Below are 17,534 nucleotides of genomic sequence, written 5' to 3'. Positions count from 1 at the left end.
AATATTTTCCAGGAAGATGTTAATATATTTCAAGAAGATTTGAATATCATTTTCAATAAATTTAAACTGAAATGTTTTCCTAAACACTTGCCAGTGCTCAAATGTCTACTTTTGCAAACTATTTAACTAATTAAAATCAACTCTTTCTGCCAATAAAACTTTCGCACACATCTCATATAACCCAACAACTGTTGGACCTTACTCAACACCGTATGAGAACTTTATTTATGTTTTGACTAAACCCCATCAATCAGTGCTCGTAATTGAGACACGCTTCCTTAGCATGCTCACACCGCTATGTACACCCTCATCTACACATACATATGTACATACATACATATGTGCTACTGTTTGCGACTGGCGGCAGTGAGTGAAATATCTGTATTTATTTACATATACAACTCTATTTTTTAATTCATGCGCTGAATTAAAATATACCAGAACCATAAATAACGGCAGCAGCAGCACCCTCCCGCTTCTAATATTGCCAATGCAATCAATCATCGTCAGCGACGCGGCAGGAATACATACATTTGTACAAAAGACTACTTGAGTCTGCACATACACACATACGTATATGTATATAAATATGTATATGATATGCATCGATATAGATATGTATGCCTAGCACGATTCAGGCACTCATACTACCATACCCCCCACTTACGCCCTCAAGCGAGCTACAATAAAAGTCTAAGCACACACACATACTCACATTATTTGCTGTGCATTTGTAGAGCTGTTAAAATAAGATATGCAAATTGAAAAGTGCGCATTTCAACGCTACACTTTCAATGGGCAAAAGGGGAACGTGTTTTGTCATGGTGTGTCTGCAGGTGTGGGCTGAGGGCGGCAGCAAGAAATAGACGCTTAATTGAACGTTAAGTAACAAATTTTAATATTTATATTTTATTGCGTCTGCGTCTGCGTCGCATCGTCTAACGCGCTGATAGTGTATGATTATTATATACTTATTGTATATTATATAATGGATGTATGTATGTACATACATATTAGCCCGGTAGGAAACTAACTTAATTTGCATAAACACGAGCATTTTTGTCGCACATAAAGGTATTAAAAGACATTTATATTGATGTTGGTGGGTCAGTTTGTATGGCAGCTATTTGCTATAGTAGTTCGATGTGAACAACTTCTTCGGAGATTATATTGCTACTTTGAAAAATACTCCCTGCCGAATTTTGTGCGGATACCTTGTCAAATAAAAAAGTTTTTCACACAAGGACTTAATTTTGATTGGTCAGTTTGTATGGCAGCTATGTATGTACATATACATATATATATACATATGTTATATTGATCCCATGTGAATAGTTTCACCAAATATTATACCTTAATCTTTGACAAAACTAAGACCATAATATCGTAAAGATACCTTGTCAAATAAAAAAGTTTTCCTTACAAGGACTGAAAATGGATCGACCAGTTTGTATGACAGCTATATGCTATAGTTGTTCGATATCGCCGTTTCCGACATTTCCGTCGTTTCTTGGGAAGTAAAGTGCGTGTGCAAAATTTCAGGTCGATGTCTCAAAAACTGGGTGACTAGTTAGCGGAAGGACAAAAGAGAGACGGGCCGATGTGGCTGAATGGAATCACGCTCATCTTTTATACTTTACAGTGTTTCCGAAGCTTCCTATTGGCTACTATCGGGTGATTTTTTTGAGGTTAGGATTTTCATGCATTAGTATTTGACAGATCACGTGGGATTTCAGACATGGTGTCAAAGAGAAAGATGCTCAGTATGCTTTGACATTTCATCATGAATAGACTTACTAACGAGCAACGCTTGCAAATCATTGAATTTTATTACCAAAATCAGTGTTCGGTTCGAAATGTGTTTCGCGCTTTACGTCCGATTTATGGTCTACATAATCGACCAAGTTAGCAAACAATTAATGCGATTGTGACCAAGTTTCGCACTCAGTTTACTTTATTGGACATTAAACCAACCACACGAATGCGTACAGTGCGTGTGAAGTGTGGCTGAAGACCGTGAAATGTCGATTCGTCGCCGTTCGCAGCAATTGGGTTTGTGTTATTCGACCACATGGAAGATTTTACGCAAAGATCTTGGTGTAAAACCGTATAAAATACAGCTCGTGCAAGAACTGAAGCCGAACGATCTGCCACAATGTGGTTTCAACAAGATGGCGCTACATGCCACACAGCTCGCGATTCTATGGCCATTTTGAGGGAAAACTTCGGAGAACAATTCATCTCAAGAAATGGACCCGTAAGTTGGCCACCAAGATCATGCGATTTAACGCCTTTAGACTATTTTTTGTGGGGCTACGTCAAGTCTAAAGTCTACAGAAATAAGCCAGGAACTATTCCAGCTTTGGAAGACAACATTTCCGAAGAAATTCGGGCTATTCCGGCCGAAATGCTCGAAAAAGTTGCCCAAAATTGGACTTTCCGAATGGACCACCTAAGACGCAGCCGCGGTCAACATTTAAATGAAATTATCTTCAAAAAGTAAATGTCATGAACCAATCTAACGTTTCAAATAAAGAACCGATGAGATTTTGCAAATTTTATGCGTTTTTTTTTTTTAAAAAGTTATCAAGCTCTTAAAAAATCACCCGATATAAATATTTGCAACTTATAAAAACCTTGGATAATGTTAAATAATTCAAAAAACTTATTGAAAATCGAAAAATATAGCATGAGGATACTTTACCAATTTAATGCTAGTTTGCAAAGGTTTTAAAAACTTAAAAAAAATAAAAACACATTTTTTTTTTACTTTTATTGTAATTTCATTACTAAAAAATCTGAAAAATTATGGTTTTACAAAACATATTGTATTTTAGTATATTTTTTTCATCAAAAGTTAATCTCAAATTTTCCACCAGTAACACTGTGACGCGAAAAATAATTATAAAAAGCATATTACTTGCTTGCATTTCACATTCCTTACACTTTGGCGCACATCTGCATAAACAACTGCTAATGTCATGGCATAGCGGCAAGTAGTCTCCAAACCCACTACCCCAAACACTACTGCCGTCCAATGAGTTTGCAACGCCTGACAATCAACGCTGATGTGGTTCGTTGCGGTTCAATTCAGCACGACTCTGCTCGGCTGCTCCTCTAGTGGCACTTCGCTGTTCGACCAGACGTTCAAATTCAAAATCAATTCAATTCGTTCATTTCATTTCGTTTTTGCAATTCAATTGCAACTCAAACGACGTGATTTGTATCGCGTATGAGCATAACACAAGCCACTTGCATATATGTGTGTGTGTATGCTTGTGTCGATGCGTTTGTATGTGTATGGCAGTTAATATAATCATCGCCAATAAATAGCAACAATAAAAGCTATAATAGTCGCTCAAGTAACATATTTTTATAGAAACTAAGCACGCTTGCTGGTAAATTATAGTTAATTATTAATTAATTAAATTATCACTCATTTTTCTACTTATCAGACTGTAATTGCGTAATGTCTGTGTAAATATAGAATAAGTGTGATTATAAAAAGATTGAAAATGGTTGGAAAATATGTATGTGATTATAATTTATACAAAAAGAAAAAACTTTTCGATTTTCTTGATGCAGGAAAATACAGTGTTTTCCAAATTGTAATGATACTGGGAATAGCATACCTCTAAAGTTAAATTTAGAACTGTCTAGTGAGATGTCGTTCTGAAATTTTGCATAAGTCTTTTTTTCTCTTGAAAGCTGCTCATTTGTCGTAAACGCCAATATTGCGCAACTATATCATATAGCTGTCAAACAAACTAACCAATCCCACATAAGTCTTTGTAGGGAAAACATTTTTATTTGCCGACATATTTCAACCAAACTTATTATGGCTTATTTTCACAAGCAACACTACAAACTCTGAAGAAATGGTTGATAGCGGTGTACCATAGCATAGCCATACAAACTGACCGATCGAACTCAAGTGCTTGTATGAAAAACTTTTGTATTTGTCGAGATGCCTTCATGAAATTTGGCGTAGATAATGCTCTGAAGCAACTGTATAACATTTGCAGAAAATGTTCAGATCAGAACACTCTAGCTTATAGCTGCCATACAAACTGATACATCCAAATTCAGTCCTGGTATAGAAAACTTTTGTATTTGTCAAGATATCTTCACGAAAGTTTGTTCGACTTATAGTCTAAAGTAACGGTACAATCTCCGTAGAAATTGTTTAAATCGAACCACTATAGCATATAGCTGCCATACAAACTGATCAATCAAAATGAAGTCCTGCTATGGAAAACTTTTTATTTGACAAGATATCTACACAAATTTAGATGCATGTTATTGCTTAAAACAACGCTGTAATTTTCCAAAATATTATTTAGATCGAACTAATATACAAACCATATAAACTGACCGTTTTAAATCAGGATAAAATTATTTTTATAACGTTTTATGCTATCAATATGCCCTGATGTATTTCACAAAAGACATTTCGGCCAAATTAAGTCTATATAAGTTTTGTTTATACCAAAGCAACAATATGTACATACTTGTATGTTCTGCTGCAGCACTTTGCTGAGTTCATTAAATATATGCAAGGAAACTTTCGCAGCAAAATGCTTTATTTGTCCGACCACACAATGGAATGAATGAAGCGAGAACAATCAATGAATGCATTTGTTCACAGTTAATTAACATGCCAAGACAAATATTATTATTATTGTTATTTCTCTAAATAAATTTTTAACAAACAATACATTTTTTCTGTTTATCTACAATTATATAATACTGAAAATATGTGGGTAATAATTTTATTTTTAATGTGATTTTAAAATGCAAACGAATGTTATATGACCTTTTTCACACTCGCCGTGGAATTGTCTAGAGAAAAGCTACACAACAATGTTAGATAAAATAAGAAAAAAATTGAGATATACTGAGGCTATAATACCCCTCACAGGTGCATTTTTTTATGGTATGAAGTGGTATAAAAAGATGCTTACCTTGTTTAGCGTGGGTCAGTTTGTATGGCAGCTATATGATATAGTGAACCGATTTGAAAATTTGTTTATGGAGATTGAACCGTTGCTTTGCCAAAAAATAAATGCCGAATTTCATGCAGATATCGCATCAATTAAAACAGTTTTTCATACAAGAACTTGATTTTGATCGTTCAGTTTGTATAGCAGCAATATGCCTTAGTAATCCGATTTCAACAATTTCCTTGGAGGAAGTACCGTTATCTCAGATAATAATATGCGCGAAATTTCGTGAAGGTATCTCGTCAATTAAAAAAGTTTTTCATACAAGAACTTGATTTTGTTTGTTCATTTTGTATGGTAACTATATATTATAGTGGTCTGATTTGAAAAATTTTTTGCGGAAATTGTACCGTTACTTTGAAAAATATTAATGCCAAATTTCGTGAAGATATTTCTTATATTAGAATACTTTTTCATACACGAACTTGAGTTTTATCGTTCAGTTTGTATGGCAGCTATATATTCTAGAGGTGTGATCTGAACAATTTCTACGGAGATTGTACCGTTGTTCTAGCGGATAATATGTACGAAATTTTGTGAAGATATCGCTGAAACTAAAAAAGTTTTTCATACAAGGATTTGCTTTTAATTGTTCAGTTTGTATGGCAGCTATATGTTATAGTTGTCCGATAACGGCGATTCCGACAAATGAGTAGCCCTTTTGGAAAAAAATAAGGTGTGCAAAATTTCAGATCGATATCTCTAAAACTAACCGCTTATATGTATATATAATATTATAAAAAACTAAAAACGGACAGACAACAGAACATGCCTAAATCGACTCGTCTTGTCACGCTGATCAGGTACCATACATCTTATAAAGTCTCTAGCGTTGCCTTCTGGGTGTTACACACTTCGTGGCAAACCTAATAGACTCTGTTTTAGGTATAATGAGAATGCTTCCACATTTTTACACACCTTATTTACTTAGCTTGCAAGTAATTGCTTATTTATATTCATATTTATTTATCTAATTATATATATATTTTTTTTTAGCTTGCGACATCTTCTACTGCTGCCACGCCCACTATGTGTTTCACCAAACAACTTTATGGACTTGCCAAGTGTGCTTTGGACTGCGTTATTTGTGCGCGGTAATAAAATTTATGCGACGCTGAGCACGCGCGGGCGCTAAACGCTACAAATAAATGCCGCCTAACCGACAACAACAACGAGTTGCAAGCAAACAATATGTGCAAAGGTAAGTAGTATGCTTAAAAAGTATTATATTTTATCATTTTTGTATACATTGCGCCGAACCTCGACGCTGAAGCAGCGCTTGCCGCGGTCGCTACAGGTGAGCGGCCGCGCCTTGCTTGGTGTGCGACCGCGACACCGCCGCCGCAAACAATTAGCACATCTTCGCCAATTTTCTTTATGCATTTATAATATTATGGCCAAACACACACACACACATATACGCACTCAGGTTTGCATACATTTGTTATTATTATGATTTGTAATAAAACACACCTAGCGCAAACAAACACACGCATACACGCGCAAGTATCAATAATGGCAATAAACCATAAAGTTTTTTATACACACACACACACACACGCGTTCTTTCGCAGCTATTTATGGCGGATGGGCGCTGCTCAAGGAAATGGGTCGTAAAAATCTATTTTAAATATTATGTTTCTTTCCAAAATTATTAATTATTACTTACATAGGTGACAATGCAGTGGTATTGGTTAGATTTCATTTGTGGAAAGTGCGTAGAAAATAATAAAAAATACTGTTATTACAAGGCAAACCACACCTGTGGTCATATAAATTTTACAACATTTATATAAGGCGATTGAACACGCCTAGATTGGATTACAGTTTTTAAATTAGACAATTTTATGCCGTTAGTTATTACATTTACCTACACATGCTTACTAATTTTTTCTTGTTAACTTTCTATATCCAAAAAAGACAATTAATTAATCGAAGTGCTGAAGTTTTTTATGTCAAAAATGACAATAGCTTCGCGATACGCTCAAAATAACGAGTTTAGAACTAGTTGTCTCCATATGGATATACTAAGCCGAGTAAACTGTCGGATATTGATTACTCCATACGCTTATACTCAAACATATCAACTGTCCGATATCGGTCAAAAACTTACTAGTCTCAGACTAATTCAAAACAAAAGTGCGCTGTTTAATCTGTTTCTCTGGCTTTGTGATGGTTTCCTGCAGAACCATCCATCCCTAAAGAGCTAAAGAAGATGTCGCGTTATTGCAATCCGTCTATCTCAACTTGCGACTGGAGAGTAATGAGACACGAGGAAACCGATAAACCACATCAGCAGCTGCTGATTCTCCTAAACAAGGAGTCCAACGGTACCCTCACCGATGTAAAGGGCGCAAACAGAATCAGGCAGTGGATTCGTCCCTTTTGGGTGCAGCGAGCGTACGCGACTGATCTCGAGCTGTTATTCGAGGCGCACCGTGTCGAAAATCTTACTAGGGCAGAACTCGCACTTCTGAAAAAAAGTTTGAGGGAAGGAGATCTTCCAGCGTAATCTCCAGCATGCGAAGCGGCATCTGTTAAACTTTTGTACGTCCTGGAAGGGACAGTGTCGATGTCGTCCTAATCCAAGAGCCGTAATCTGAGCAGTAACGGCATCTCTGGACTAGGGACGAGAAGTCTTAGGCTGCTGGTAGCTAATAGTACAGGTAGAATCAAAGCTCATCTGCAGGTTCGAAATGAATTAAATGTTTTGCTCTTACCTAATATCAGAAAAGAGAACGTTCTGACTATTTTGCTCGAGACCGATGCGAGAAAGTTCTGGCTCTCTGCCTACATGCCGCACGATAATGGGGAGAGCCGTACCGCCGAAGAAGATTATGGCGGAGGCCCTACGAAAGAAAGTCGGCGTCATCTCAACTGTGGTGTTGAGCTGTTTAGTCGAAGAGACCGAAGCTTACATCGTCGTCTTTCTTGGAATTCGACTCCTTCTTTTTGGCTTTTTCATTCGGCAGCAATGCCAGCGCCAGCAGCTGGAGCAGGAGCACACGCAGCAACAACAAACTTGGTGGGATCCTTGCTGAACTTCTTGATGTTTTCAATTGTAATGAAGATCTCTATATTAAGCAATATCTGCCTTTATCTCTAAATACCGGGGTTTTAATGACCATTCCTTCTCTGATCAAAGGTATATTAGTTTTAACACAAACAAAGCAGATCTGCTCAGAGAATCCTATAGAAAATTTAGAAACGCGGATTGGCATTTTTACTGCAAGAAGCTTCTATCAGCTCCTCACGTTGCGTCAGGTCGAAGCTCAGTGTTGTCTGTTGGCGTGTTCGATGCGTGCTTCGGGGTCTTCAGTTCTGCATGAAAATTGGCTTCGAAAGATCTAGTCTGAAAATTCAGAAAAGAAATGGGAAGCCCTCTCGTTGAACGCCGGTCGGTAAACGGAAATCAGATCTCAGCAGAATAAGTTCAATTAGGCCCATAAAAGCGAACTTAGTGTAGAATGGGCATTGTATAAAGCGAAACTTACTAGATATAAAACTGAGACTAGAAAGGTCAAAAGTTACACACAAAAATGCGATTAGGAAGCCCGAAAAAGTATTAATGGCGAGCCTTCTGCGAGCGTGTAGCGGACTGTCATGAATCTTCTATGTTTAGACATACTATTCTTGCAAAGAATCCTATCCCATTGGGACAACACAGAGTTAGTTCTGGAATCTAGGCTGGGGTTAGCCGTTACTACTACTGTTGGACGCTCACTTCAGCTAGATTTATCTATGGAAAAAGTACGCCTTGCAATGTTTCAGCAAGTCTGTATAGTCTTCTCAGACCATCTGACCGATTATAGGCTAACGCGGGCTATGCATCTTTTTCTCCGGAACGTGATTTCTAAGCAAAATTTGTTTCCGTATTCCAAATTATACATAATTTCGAACTCCCTTCAACAATTTTCAATCTACTTGCTTAAATATATTAAATTTTCAGAGTAAGTTTGTGAATATATTTCATTTGAGCATTGATTTTTACTGCTGGTCATAGTGAATATACCAAATGGCATGACATTGCAACAACGCACTAACATTTGCGTTTAGGATTTTTGCTGAGATGTTGTCTACAATTCTCCTGGCTAGTTGCAAGTTCATGAAAGCACACATAACTGTACATAACCACTTGTGTTTATGCATGACATACCCACCGATTTATGCGAATTTTGGCCAACTCGTAAGTGGGCTGAGCGTTTTGCATGTTTTTTTCCACTTTTCGCTGTCAATTTTCTTTGTCCCTCTCTGTTGTTTCGCTTTGTGCATTCTAGTAAAGTTCGATATTCTGCTGCCCAATTTTATTTAATGTTGTTTTCAAATACGTGACCAACATGCGAAATTCTGCTTATTCGGGAAATGGAAATCGGCAATGCGAATACGGAGGTGCTGCAAAAAATCAAAAATTATGAAAATTTTCGAAACGTTCGATAGGCGCATGCCACGCAGCCCAGAGCCATTTGGTTGTGTTGTTGCTTGGGGTACATTTTAATTTGCCACAACTATTGCAGCATAAATTTTTTGTTGTTTTTGCTTTAGTAAAACAGTGCGTGACTACATAGATATGTATGCTTAGTACTCGAGCATAACAACAACAACAGCGCCAAATATTGTCAGTAGCGCCAATTCAATATTGGTGAAATAAACACTGGCTGCAGTCAAAACACAAATTGAACACAACACAAAAGCAACAACAACAAGAACAACAAACATGAAAACGGAAAATTGCCAGACACGCCAGGCCACAAAACACATATGTACATATTTTCCCGCATGGAAAAATGCAATAACTACAAAATCATAAATCAATATGAAAATGGCGCCAAGGGGGTCTAAACATTGATTGCAGGTAGCCTGCGTGCATGCACATCTAACTATATGTATGTATGTATATATAATATGTGTATGTATTTGTGCGTAGTTTTCACTTAGTTTATTCAGCGGGTGGTGATGGAGGCTTTGCGAACGGAAAGTGTTAACGCTGTAATGCCATTTGTCTGGCTGATAACACGTACGAATCGATAGCTGCGAGTGCCGCCAGCAGCTTTGCGTGCAATTGCATTTGCATACACACATACATACAGACATATACTAGCAACTCATTTGAGTGGCTATAAAGTGCCACGGAAATTGCATACATAAAGTAAATATATACATATGTATATCTCTAACCTTCCAGATGTTTCATTCCAGACAGAATGCTGCGTAAAAGGCAACATATTGCTGTGAATAGCTTGCAATGTCGCACCCTATAACGGATCTTCATGTACTTAGAGTTAGTATTTCATGTTTCGATATGTCAACAAGCTCACTCAAGTCTCAAATTAATTTTGGTTTGAAATTTTTGATTTATGTAGCCTTTGGAAAAAGGAAGCATTCAAGAGAAAACTGACTCATTTAATTCAGTTTATGATCTACTTGTGCAGCTAGGTCCTTTTCCACCTGATCTCTCCAACAGAGTGTAGGTCTTACTCGTTCTCTGCTTCCCCCGGCGTGTACTGTGTCGAATACTTTCAGAGCTGGAGTGTTTTTGACCATTCGGACTACATGACCTAGCCAGCGTAGCCGCTAACTCTTAATTCGCTGAACTACATATGTTCATACATATGTCACTGTCGTCATATATCTCATACAGCTCATCGTTCGATCGACTGCGGTATTCGTCGTTGCCAATGCGCAAAGAACTATAAATCCTCCGCAGAACCTTTCTCTCGAAAGCTCGTAGCGCCGACTCAACAGATGTTGTCATCCTCCATGCATCTGCACCATATTTTTTCGTCGAGAGAGGGCTTGCCTCTCAATTGCCTACACAGTCCGAAGTAGTATCTGTTGGCAAGAGTTATTCTTCGTTGGATTTCGAGACTGACGTTCCAAGATAGACGAAATTATCTACGACTTTAAAGTAAGATTAAGTTACACCGTCTGTCTGAAGTTTTAGACCGGCCATGACCGTTCAAATAATGCTTGTAAAAAGCTTGCATTTTTTAGGACGCTGATCAACGCATTGTTTTGATCTATGTGCTTATAAGCACCGTGAGTTAAGAACATTGAGGCATGTACTTATGTGAACACATACCGTACATTGTTGGGCTCTCAAGCCAAAAATAGACCTACTGGTCCATAGTAATGTCAGATGAAGGTTCAGTTTAGTTTGAGCCGAAATATTCATCATAAAGAACGTCAACGCTCCGATTGATATCTAATTTTTATACTATACTTCATTTAGTCTCTGAAACTTCGAATCTTTTAAACGTTTAAAACATGTTTTGGTTGAAGCCAGAAAGAAGCATTCGTTGACATTACATCTCCTAAATGTCTAAAACGTCTAGTTAAGGCTAGAAGGTATCATAGGAGTTATCACAGCGTATCTCTCATGCCTATTTCCCTTCACCTGCTGCATGTATCGTGGTTACTAGTGCCAATCCGGAGCGCAACAATCCTGCTGTCCGTTGTTTTGAGCTTTTGTATCGCCTTAAAGCATTCCAATTCTCTCTAATTAATGTCAGTCATTTCAAAAAGTTTTATGGCTTGTCGTGTTTAGTGACTTAAGTATATCCTGTACTGGCTAAGCATCCAAACTCATGGCACCTTTGGCAATCTCATCAGCTATTTCGTTTTTTGGTATTCTTTTGTGGTCTGGAACCCAGTATATTTGCAGCCGCTTTCCGGCAACCACTACAGCTATTGCCTGCTCGCGTCTAGGGACATTTTCTGACCTATTGCATTGTAAGATTATTGCCTTAATTGTCGACTGTCGAATTGACTATCGAGTGATCCTCTCTAGGTTGTTTTCTGCGTTGTTAGCTAGCTCAGTCACTTTTCTGTCCGCAAATACTTTCGACTGGAAGATACTGCAGTATTTGAGCTTGAGATGTCGCCTGAGATCCAGCTCCGAGAAATAGATTCCGGCTCCCACTTCACTCGCCATTTATTATCGCCTGCCTTTAATAATAATCTATGCCAAAATTCGTCAAGACGCTTTGACAAATAAAAGAGTTTTCCCTAAAACGACTTGAGTTTGATCGGTTAGTTGCATGACATCTGCATGTACGTAGTATGTATGTTATAATAGTTCGATTCTTGCGTATTCTATTATCTGCAATATGATATGCGCAAACTTAGTCAATCACTATGTTCATGGGCCCTCACAGAAAATAATTGGATATCATAAATAACAGCTTGAGCTCCGGTACGCTACAATATTAGCACCCTTCCTCATAATGATCGCCCGCTCTGACACCTACTTAAGTATACAAGTACAATAAGCTATACTGCAACACCTCATTTTCATAACCGCTCAAAAAGAAGACGCAAAAAAAGTCAGTTATAAATAGTTAAAATAAATAGTGAAAGACCGAACGCACTTTTCACACCCGTCACGCAGGGCTTGCGTGTCCCGGTCTGGTCTGGTCTCGTCTGGGCTGGTCTGGTCTGGCGCAGCTGTACGCCTGAACGGCTGCGTAGTAGCCGGGTTCCGTACGAATATGCGCATAAAAAACCACTAAATTATCTGTGCATATATTTGCAAGTCTTATTATGAATATTATGTCAATATTAGCACGATTTTTATAACACAGCCAAAAGCGAAGACACGAAATTTCAACTTCGGTAGATAAATTTCAAATAACCGTGGCACTCAACGGGGCAGCATAAATGCCTTTTTTGTTGTTTCCCCCTCATTACTTGAACTCAACAGCCAAGTTGTCGCGCCTTAAACTCATGCGGAATTAACATAATATATTATATATGTATGTATGTATGTATATATAAGTATATTATATGTATGTATGTATATATTTTTGTGTACATTTTTATTGTAGAGTTAGCAGTTATTTTTCACACGTGCGTTCAACATTTTTCGTTCAAAAAAAAAAAATGTGTGTGTTAACAAATGTGGTTACAAACTGACATACGAGTACTTAAATATGCCGAGGTACTTGTGCTATATATATTTGCGGACATTTCAAATACTTTAATTACTTATTTACATGTACTTATTGCTATACGCACACCTACAAATATACATATACATATATATAAAAATATGTATATATTTATATTTATAATTAAATAGCTCATTGAGGGGAAAATACGAACAGCTGAGCCAACTATAAAGTACATAGACAGAAAACATACTATAAAAAAAAACATTCCCAACAATGTGCAATCCGTTGCCTGTGACTTATAGTCATTTCTTATAAAATAATTTCTTAACAAATAAACTTATTTACCACAGTTAAATAGGCCTTTGCGAGAATCATATTGTTTATACATTTATTAGGTTATATTTTAGGCTAACTATTTGTACATTTAACAGTGTCACAGAGTCCCCAGCTGCCATTTTACTGGATGTAATAGACCCCTGTTTAGATCTACCATGTCATGCCAACTTCAAGTTAAGGCGAAAACCATTTCATCTCAGAATTCATCGTTTACAACTGTTTGGAAAACTAGTTGGATCTCTGTTATACACTTGCGTTCTACCGCTAGGCCTCCGAAGATCGCGTAAGCTTGAAAGTGTTGCTCAACAACTGGTCAACTGGTTTCTGTGTGACAAAGTGCGTTCCAAAGTAAACAGGAATTTGAATCTAGCGCCCCCTGGTGGCGCCATATCTATATGTCGACTAGTGCGTTAGAATCTGCTATCTTTATCGATTGTCCAGTGAGAATTTTATGACATTTCATTGATTGTAAGTGAAGTTATTGCGCTTTAAGTGTCAGCATGTTTGTGTTATCGTTGCGATAATGAGCTTCGAGCAAAGAGCCAACATTAAAGTTTGTTCTAAAATTGATAAAACTTTTACCGAAATGTTTCAATTGATGAAACAAGTTTATGACTATTGACTATCCCGTAGCAGAGTGCACGAGTGGTTTCAACGTTTTCAAAGTGGTCGTGAGGACATAAATGACGATCAACATGAGGGCCAAACAAAATCCGTGATCACCGGAAATTCCATCGATACTGTGCGTGAACTCATCAAAAATCAGCCGAAATCATTATTGAAATTCATGGAAATGGTATTGAACATCTCCAAAAAATCGATTTAACGCATTTTGACCGAACATTTGGGCTTACGAAAGGTGTGTGCACGGTTTGTTCCGCACAGATTGACTGACGACCAAAAATTGCTCAGAATCCAATACGAAAGACGATTGTTTGACCAAAAATCACATTTTAACCATTAACCACTCCCCGTATTCACCTGATATGGCACATTCCTTTTCTAAAAATGTATTTGCCCATGAAAGAAAAGCGTTATGTAGACGAGGAGGCCATTCAAAAGGCTTACACCGGCATACTGGCGGCCATACCGGCCAACGAGCTAAAACACTCGTTCGACATGCTTGTGGACCGTGCAAAAAGCTGTATTGAGGCAGAAGAAGCCTATTTTGAATGAAAGAAATTGATTTTGCCGACAAAAGCATTTGTTCTGTTTTTTTTTTTTTTTTAAATCCTGTTTACTATGGAACGCACCTTGTAGTAGAACGCAAGATATCCACTTAATTACTTGCTCTGAGCAATGTTCATCTTACCACAATCTTCCATTGAACATTGTCCAATAGACATATGTATGTACATGGGGTAAAGCTGAGATACCTTGTCTAATTGTCAAAGTTTTATTGATGAAGGTAAGTTGGAAACATCCTTTTCATTCTTCGCCATTGTCCTTCTTTTGTAAGTCTATTGCGGAAACATCCCGACGGTCAGATTTTCGGTGAACCTCGTGAAATAGCCGTAACTGATATTAGACGCTTTAACGAATTTGTGGCAGAGTCGGAGCGATTTGTCGATTTTTTGCGGTCTTTCGATCAAAGCCTTGTAACCCACCTATCGTTTAAGTAACCGGTTATTTATCCAATAGTGATACCGGAAATTTCTGCTACACTTTCTATGAGTTGCTTAAACCACGAATGACAATTCTAACACTTGATCGTCCTTCCTTTTCGTACTCAAATAATGAGTTGCTAGATTTAAATAAAAGAAAGAATGAATAAAGCACTTTTGTATGAGTTATAGTCTAACTGTAAGACTTTGGGTCGTAGGGTTGGATTTTTAGTAAAAGTAAAAGGTTTTACATATATAGTACTTATCATGTTTGCTGTATAATTTTTGCTGTAAATTTTTTCCATTATTATTTTTTATGTTCAAATAATTTATCTATGAAATTGAATGAGTTGCAGGATGTCTATCTCTTAGTTTCTGCGCTAATTCCTCCAATGTATAAGTGTTTGGATAACCGTGACTTGCCATATAGGGTTAGGATCATAATGATTCGGCGCTCTTAGTTTTCTGTCATCGATCTTTCAATATAGATTTAGCTATCGCCAAGATGCCTATAAAACCCTTCTGAAATGTTCCGTTATACTGGTTACATCAGTGATATAAATTTTTTTGGGGAATTTCCATGGGGGGAGTGGTTATCCCACTAATATATGGTAAATATTTGTAATACGGTTTATTTGAAATTTCATGAATTCTTTTTTAATAATTTAAACAGTTGCTAGGAAATTCCATAGGCGCGGGAAGATTTACAACAGAGCCGGGTTCGTTCAACTGTTTTTTGTTTTAGTTTTGGCTAAAAACAGCTTTCTAAATAGTTATTTTTGTTAATGACTTTCATTTAGTATTTATTTTAGTAACAGACACAATTTTTTTGGGAAAATCCATTATAATCCAGATCTGTTTAATATAAACACAAAAAAAATTTACAATTATCTGTTTGATCTACCTATAGAGCTATAGAAAGTTTCTTTTCTGAGTGGAGTAACATATGGGAACGAATTTGGACTCTGACGGGCAATTCTTTTCAAGGAGTTTGATAACAATAAAACACTCCCGGAAGCGACAAAGCACGAACACATGTTTCGTCAAGTTTCTTTTAACCAAGGACAGAAAAGGGTATAATAAGTTTACTACGATGTTAGTAACACCTATAAGGAATGTCGGGGACCCTATAAATTATATAAATAGATGAGCCGTCTGACGAGGAGCTGAGTTAATTTAGTCATGTTGGTCTTACTGTCTACATATTTATGTGAAGTAGAATGTTCCTGGCCTGACATATTAATTAGCATGATGCCTCTTATTATAAAGATTGTTTAAGCCTTACAAGTCGATCGGTCTAGACGCTTCGAGAAAAATTTCCTCTCAGACTCTGACAGCAGCGTTTCAAGCAACCGCATTTAAAGCCTTGGACGCCAATTACACAAAGTAAAAACTTACTTTTTGAAGGATTCTGTAGAAGGAACTTGATTTGAGCACCATCTTGTGCAAAAAGTTAAGCCGAACGACGAGTGCTTAGCTGAGTCGATTTAGTCCCTCAGTTTCAAAGATATTTATCTGACATTTTGTACACGTCCTTCCCTCTCCAAGAAGCTGATCATTTGTCGAAACCGTCGATATCGGTCTACAATAGCATATGGCTGCCATATGAATTGAACGTTCGAACTCAAGTTTCTTGTATGGAAAACTTTTTCATTTTTCAAGATATCTTTACGAAATTTGGCAAAGACCATTTTCCAAATTAGCGGTGGAATCTGAGTAGAAATTTATAGCATACAGCTGTCATACAAACTGACCGATCGAAATCAAGTCCGGGTATGGAAAACTTTTTTATTTGGCAAGATATCTTCACGGTTCATGGTTCACGGTCAGTTTAATCCACATATTATTATCCAAGGTATCGGTGCACCCTTCAAAGAAATCGTGCAGATCCGGCCTCTATAACATGTGTTTCCCTCACAATTAAAATCAAAATCAAGTCGCAGATCTCTTTATAATCAAAATCAAGACGAAGATCCCTTTATACCTTTTAAGGCGCTAAAAAAGCACCCATGGAGGATACTATAGCTTTGATGAGGTCAAAATTATATAACTTGATCGATCAAAATCAAGATAAAGATCTCTTTATGCCTTTGAAGGCTCTAAAAAAGCACCCATGGAGGATATTGTAGCTTTGATGAGGTCTAAATTATATAACTTGATCGATCAAAATCAAGATAAAGATCTCATTATACCTTTAAAGGTTCTAAAAAAGCACCCATAGAGACTATTATAGCTTTGATGAGCTCTAAATTATATAACTTGATCGATTAAAATCAAGATAAAGATCTCTTTATACCTTTTAAGGCTCTAAATAAGCACCCATGGAGGATATTATAGCTTTGATGAGGTCAAAATTATATAACTTGATCGATCAAAATCAAGATAAAGATCTCTTTATACCTTTTAAGGCTTTAAAAAAACACCCATGGAGGATATTATAGCTTTGATGAGGTCTAAATTATATAACTTGATCGATTAAAGTCAAGATAAAGATCTCTTTATATATTTTAATACTCTGCAAGGTCTCCTACTCAGCTCCGTTATTCAAGATATTCGCTCAATATTTGTAAAATATAGCTCAGTTATATACATATGTACATATGTATGCATTAAATGTAAAAGATCACGCTATTGCGCCGATTACTCCGAAACACATCACTCAAGCTCGCGCTGTCATGAGTCAGAGTTACATATGCCGGTAT

At 37.0% G+C, this 17,534-nt stretch overlaps 1 protein-coding gene across 3 annotated transcripts in view; it reads left to right on the top strand.

The window, feature by feature from the left end:
• LOC120776675 overlaps positions 1-17,534 on the top strand; it is a 222,251-nt gene that overhangs the window by 78,871 nt on the left and 125,846 nt on the right. For all 3 annotated transcript variants that reach the window (XR_005705453.1, XR_005705454.1, XR_005705452.1), the window contains one exon: positions 6,000-6,204. The gene's annotated coding sequence lies outside the window, so the exon portion shown is untranslated. The remainder of the gene's footprint in view (positions 1-5,999; positions 6,205-17,534) is intronic.

The sequence above is a fragment of the Bactrocera tryoni genome, chromosome 5, assembly GCF_016617805.1.
Source record: "Bactrocera tryoni isolate S06 chromosome 5, CSIRO_BtryS06_freeze2, whole genome shotgun sequence".
NCBI classification, from domain to species: Eukaryota; Metazoa; Arthropoda; class Insecta; order Diptera; family Tephritidae; genus Bactrocera; species Bactrocera tryoni.
Note: the sequence above shows the minus strand (reverse complement) of the source record. Positions and strands in the feature narration are given on the sequence as shown.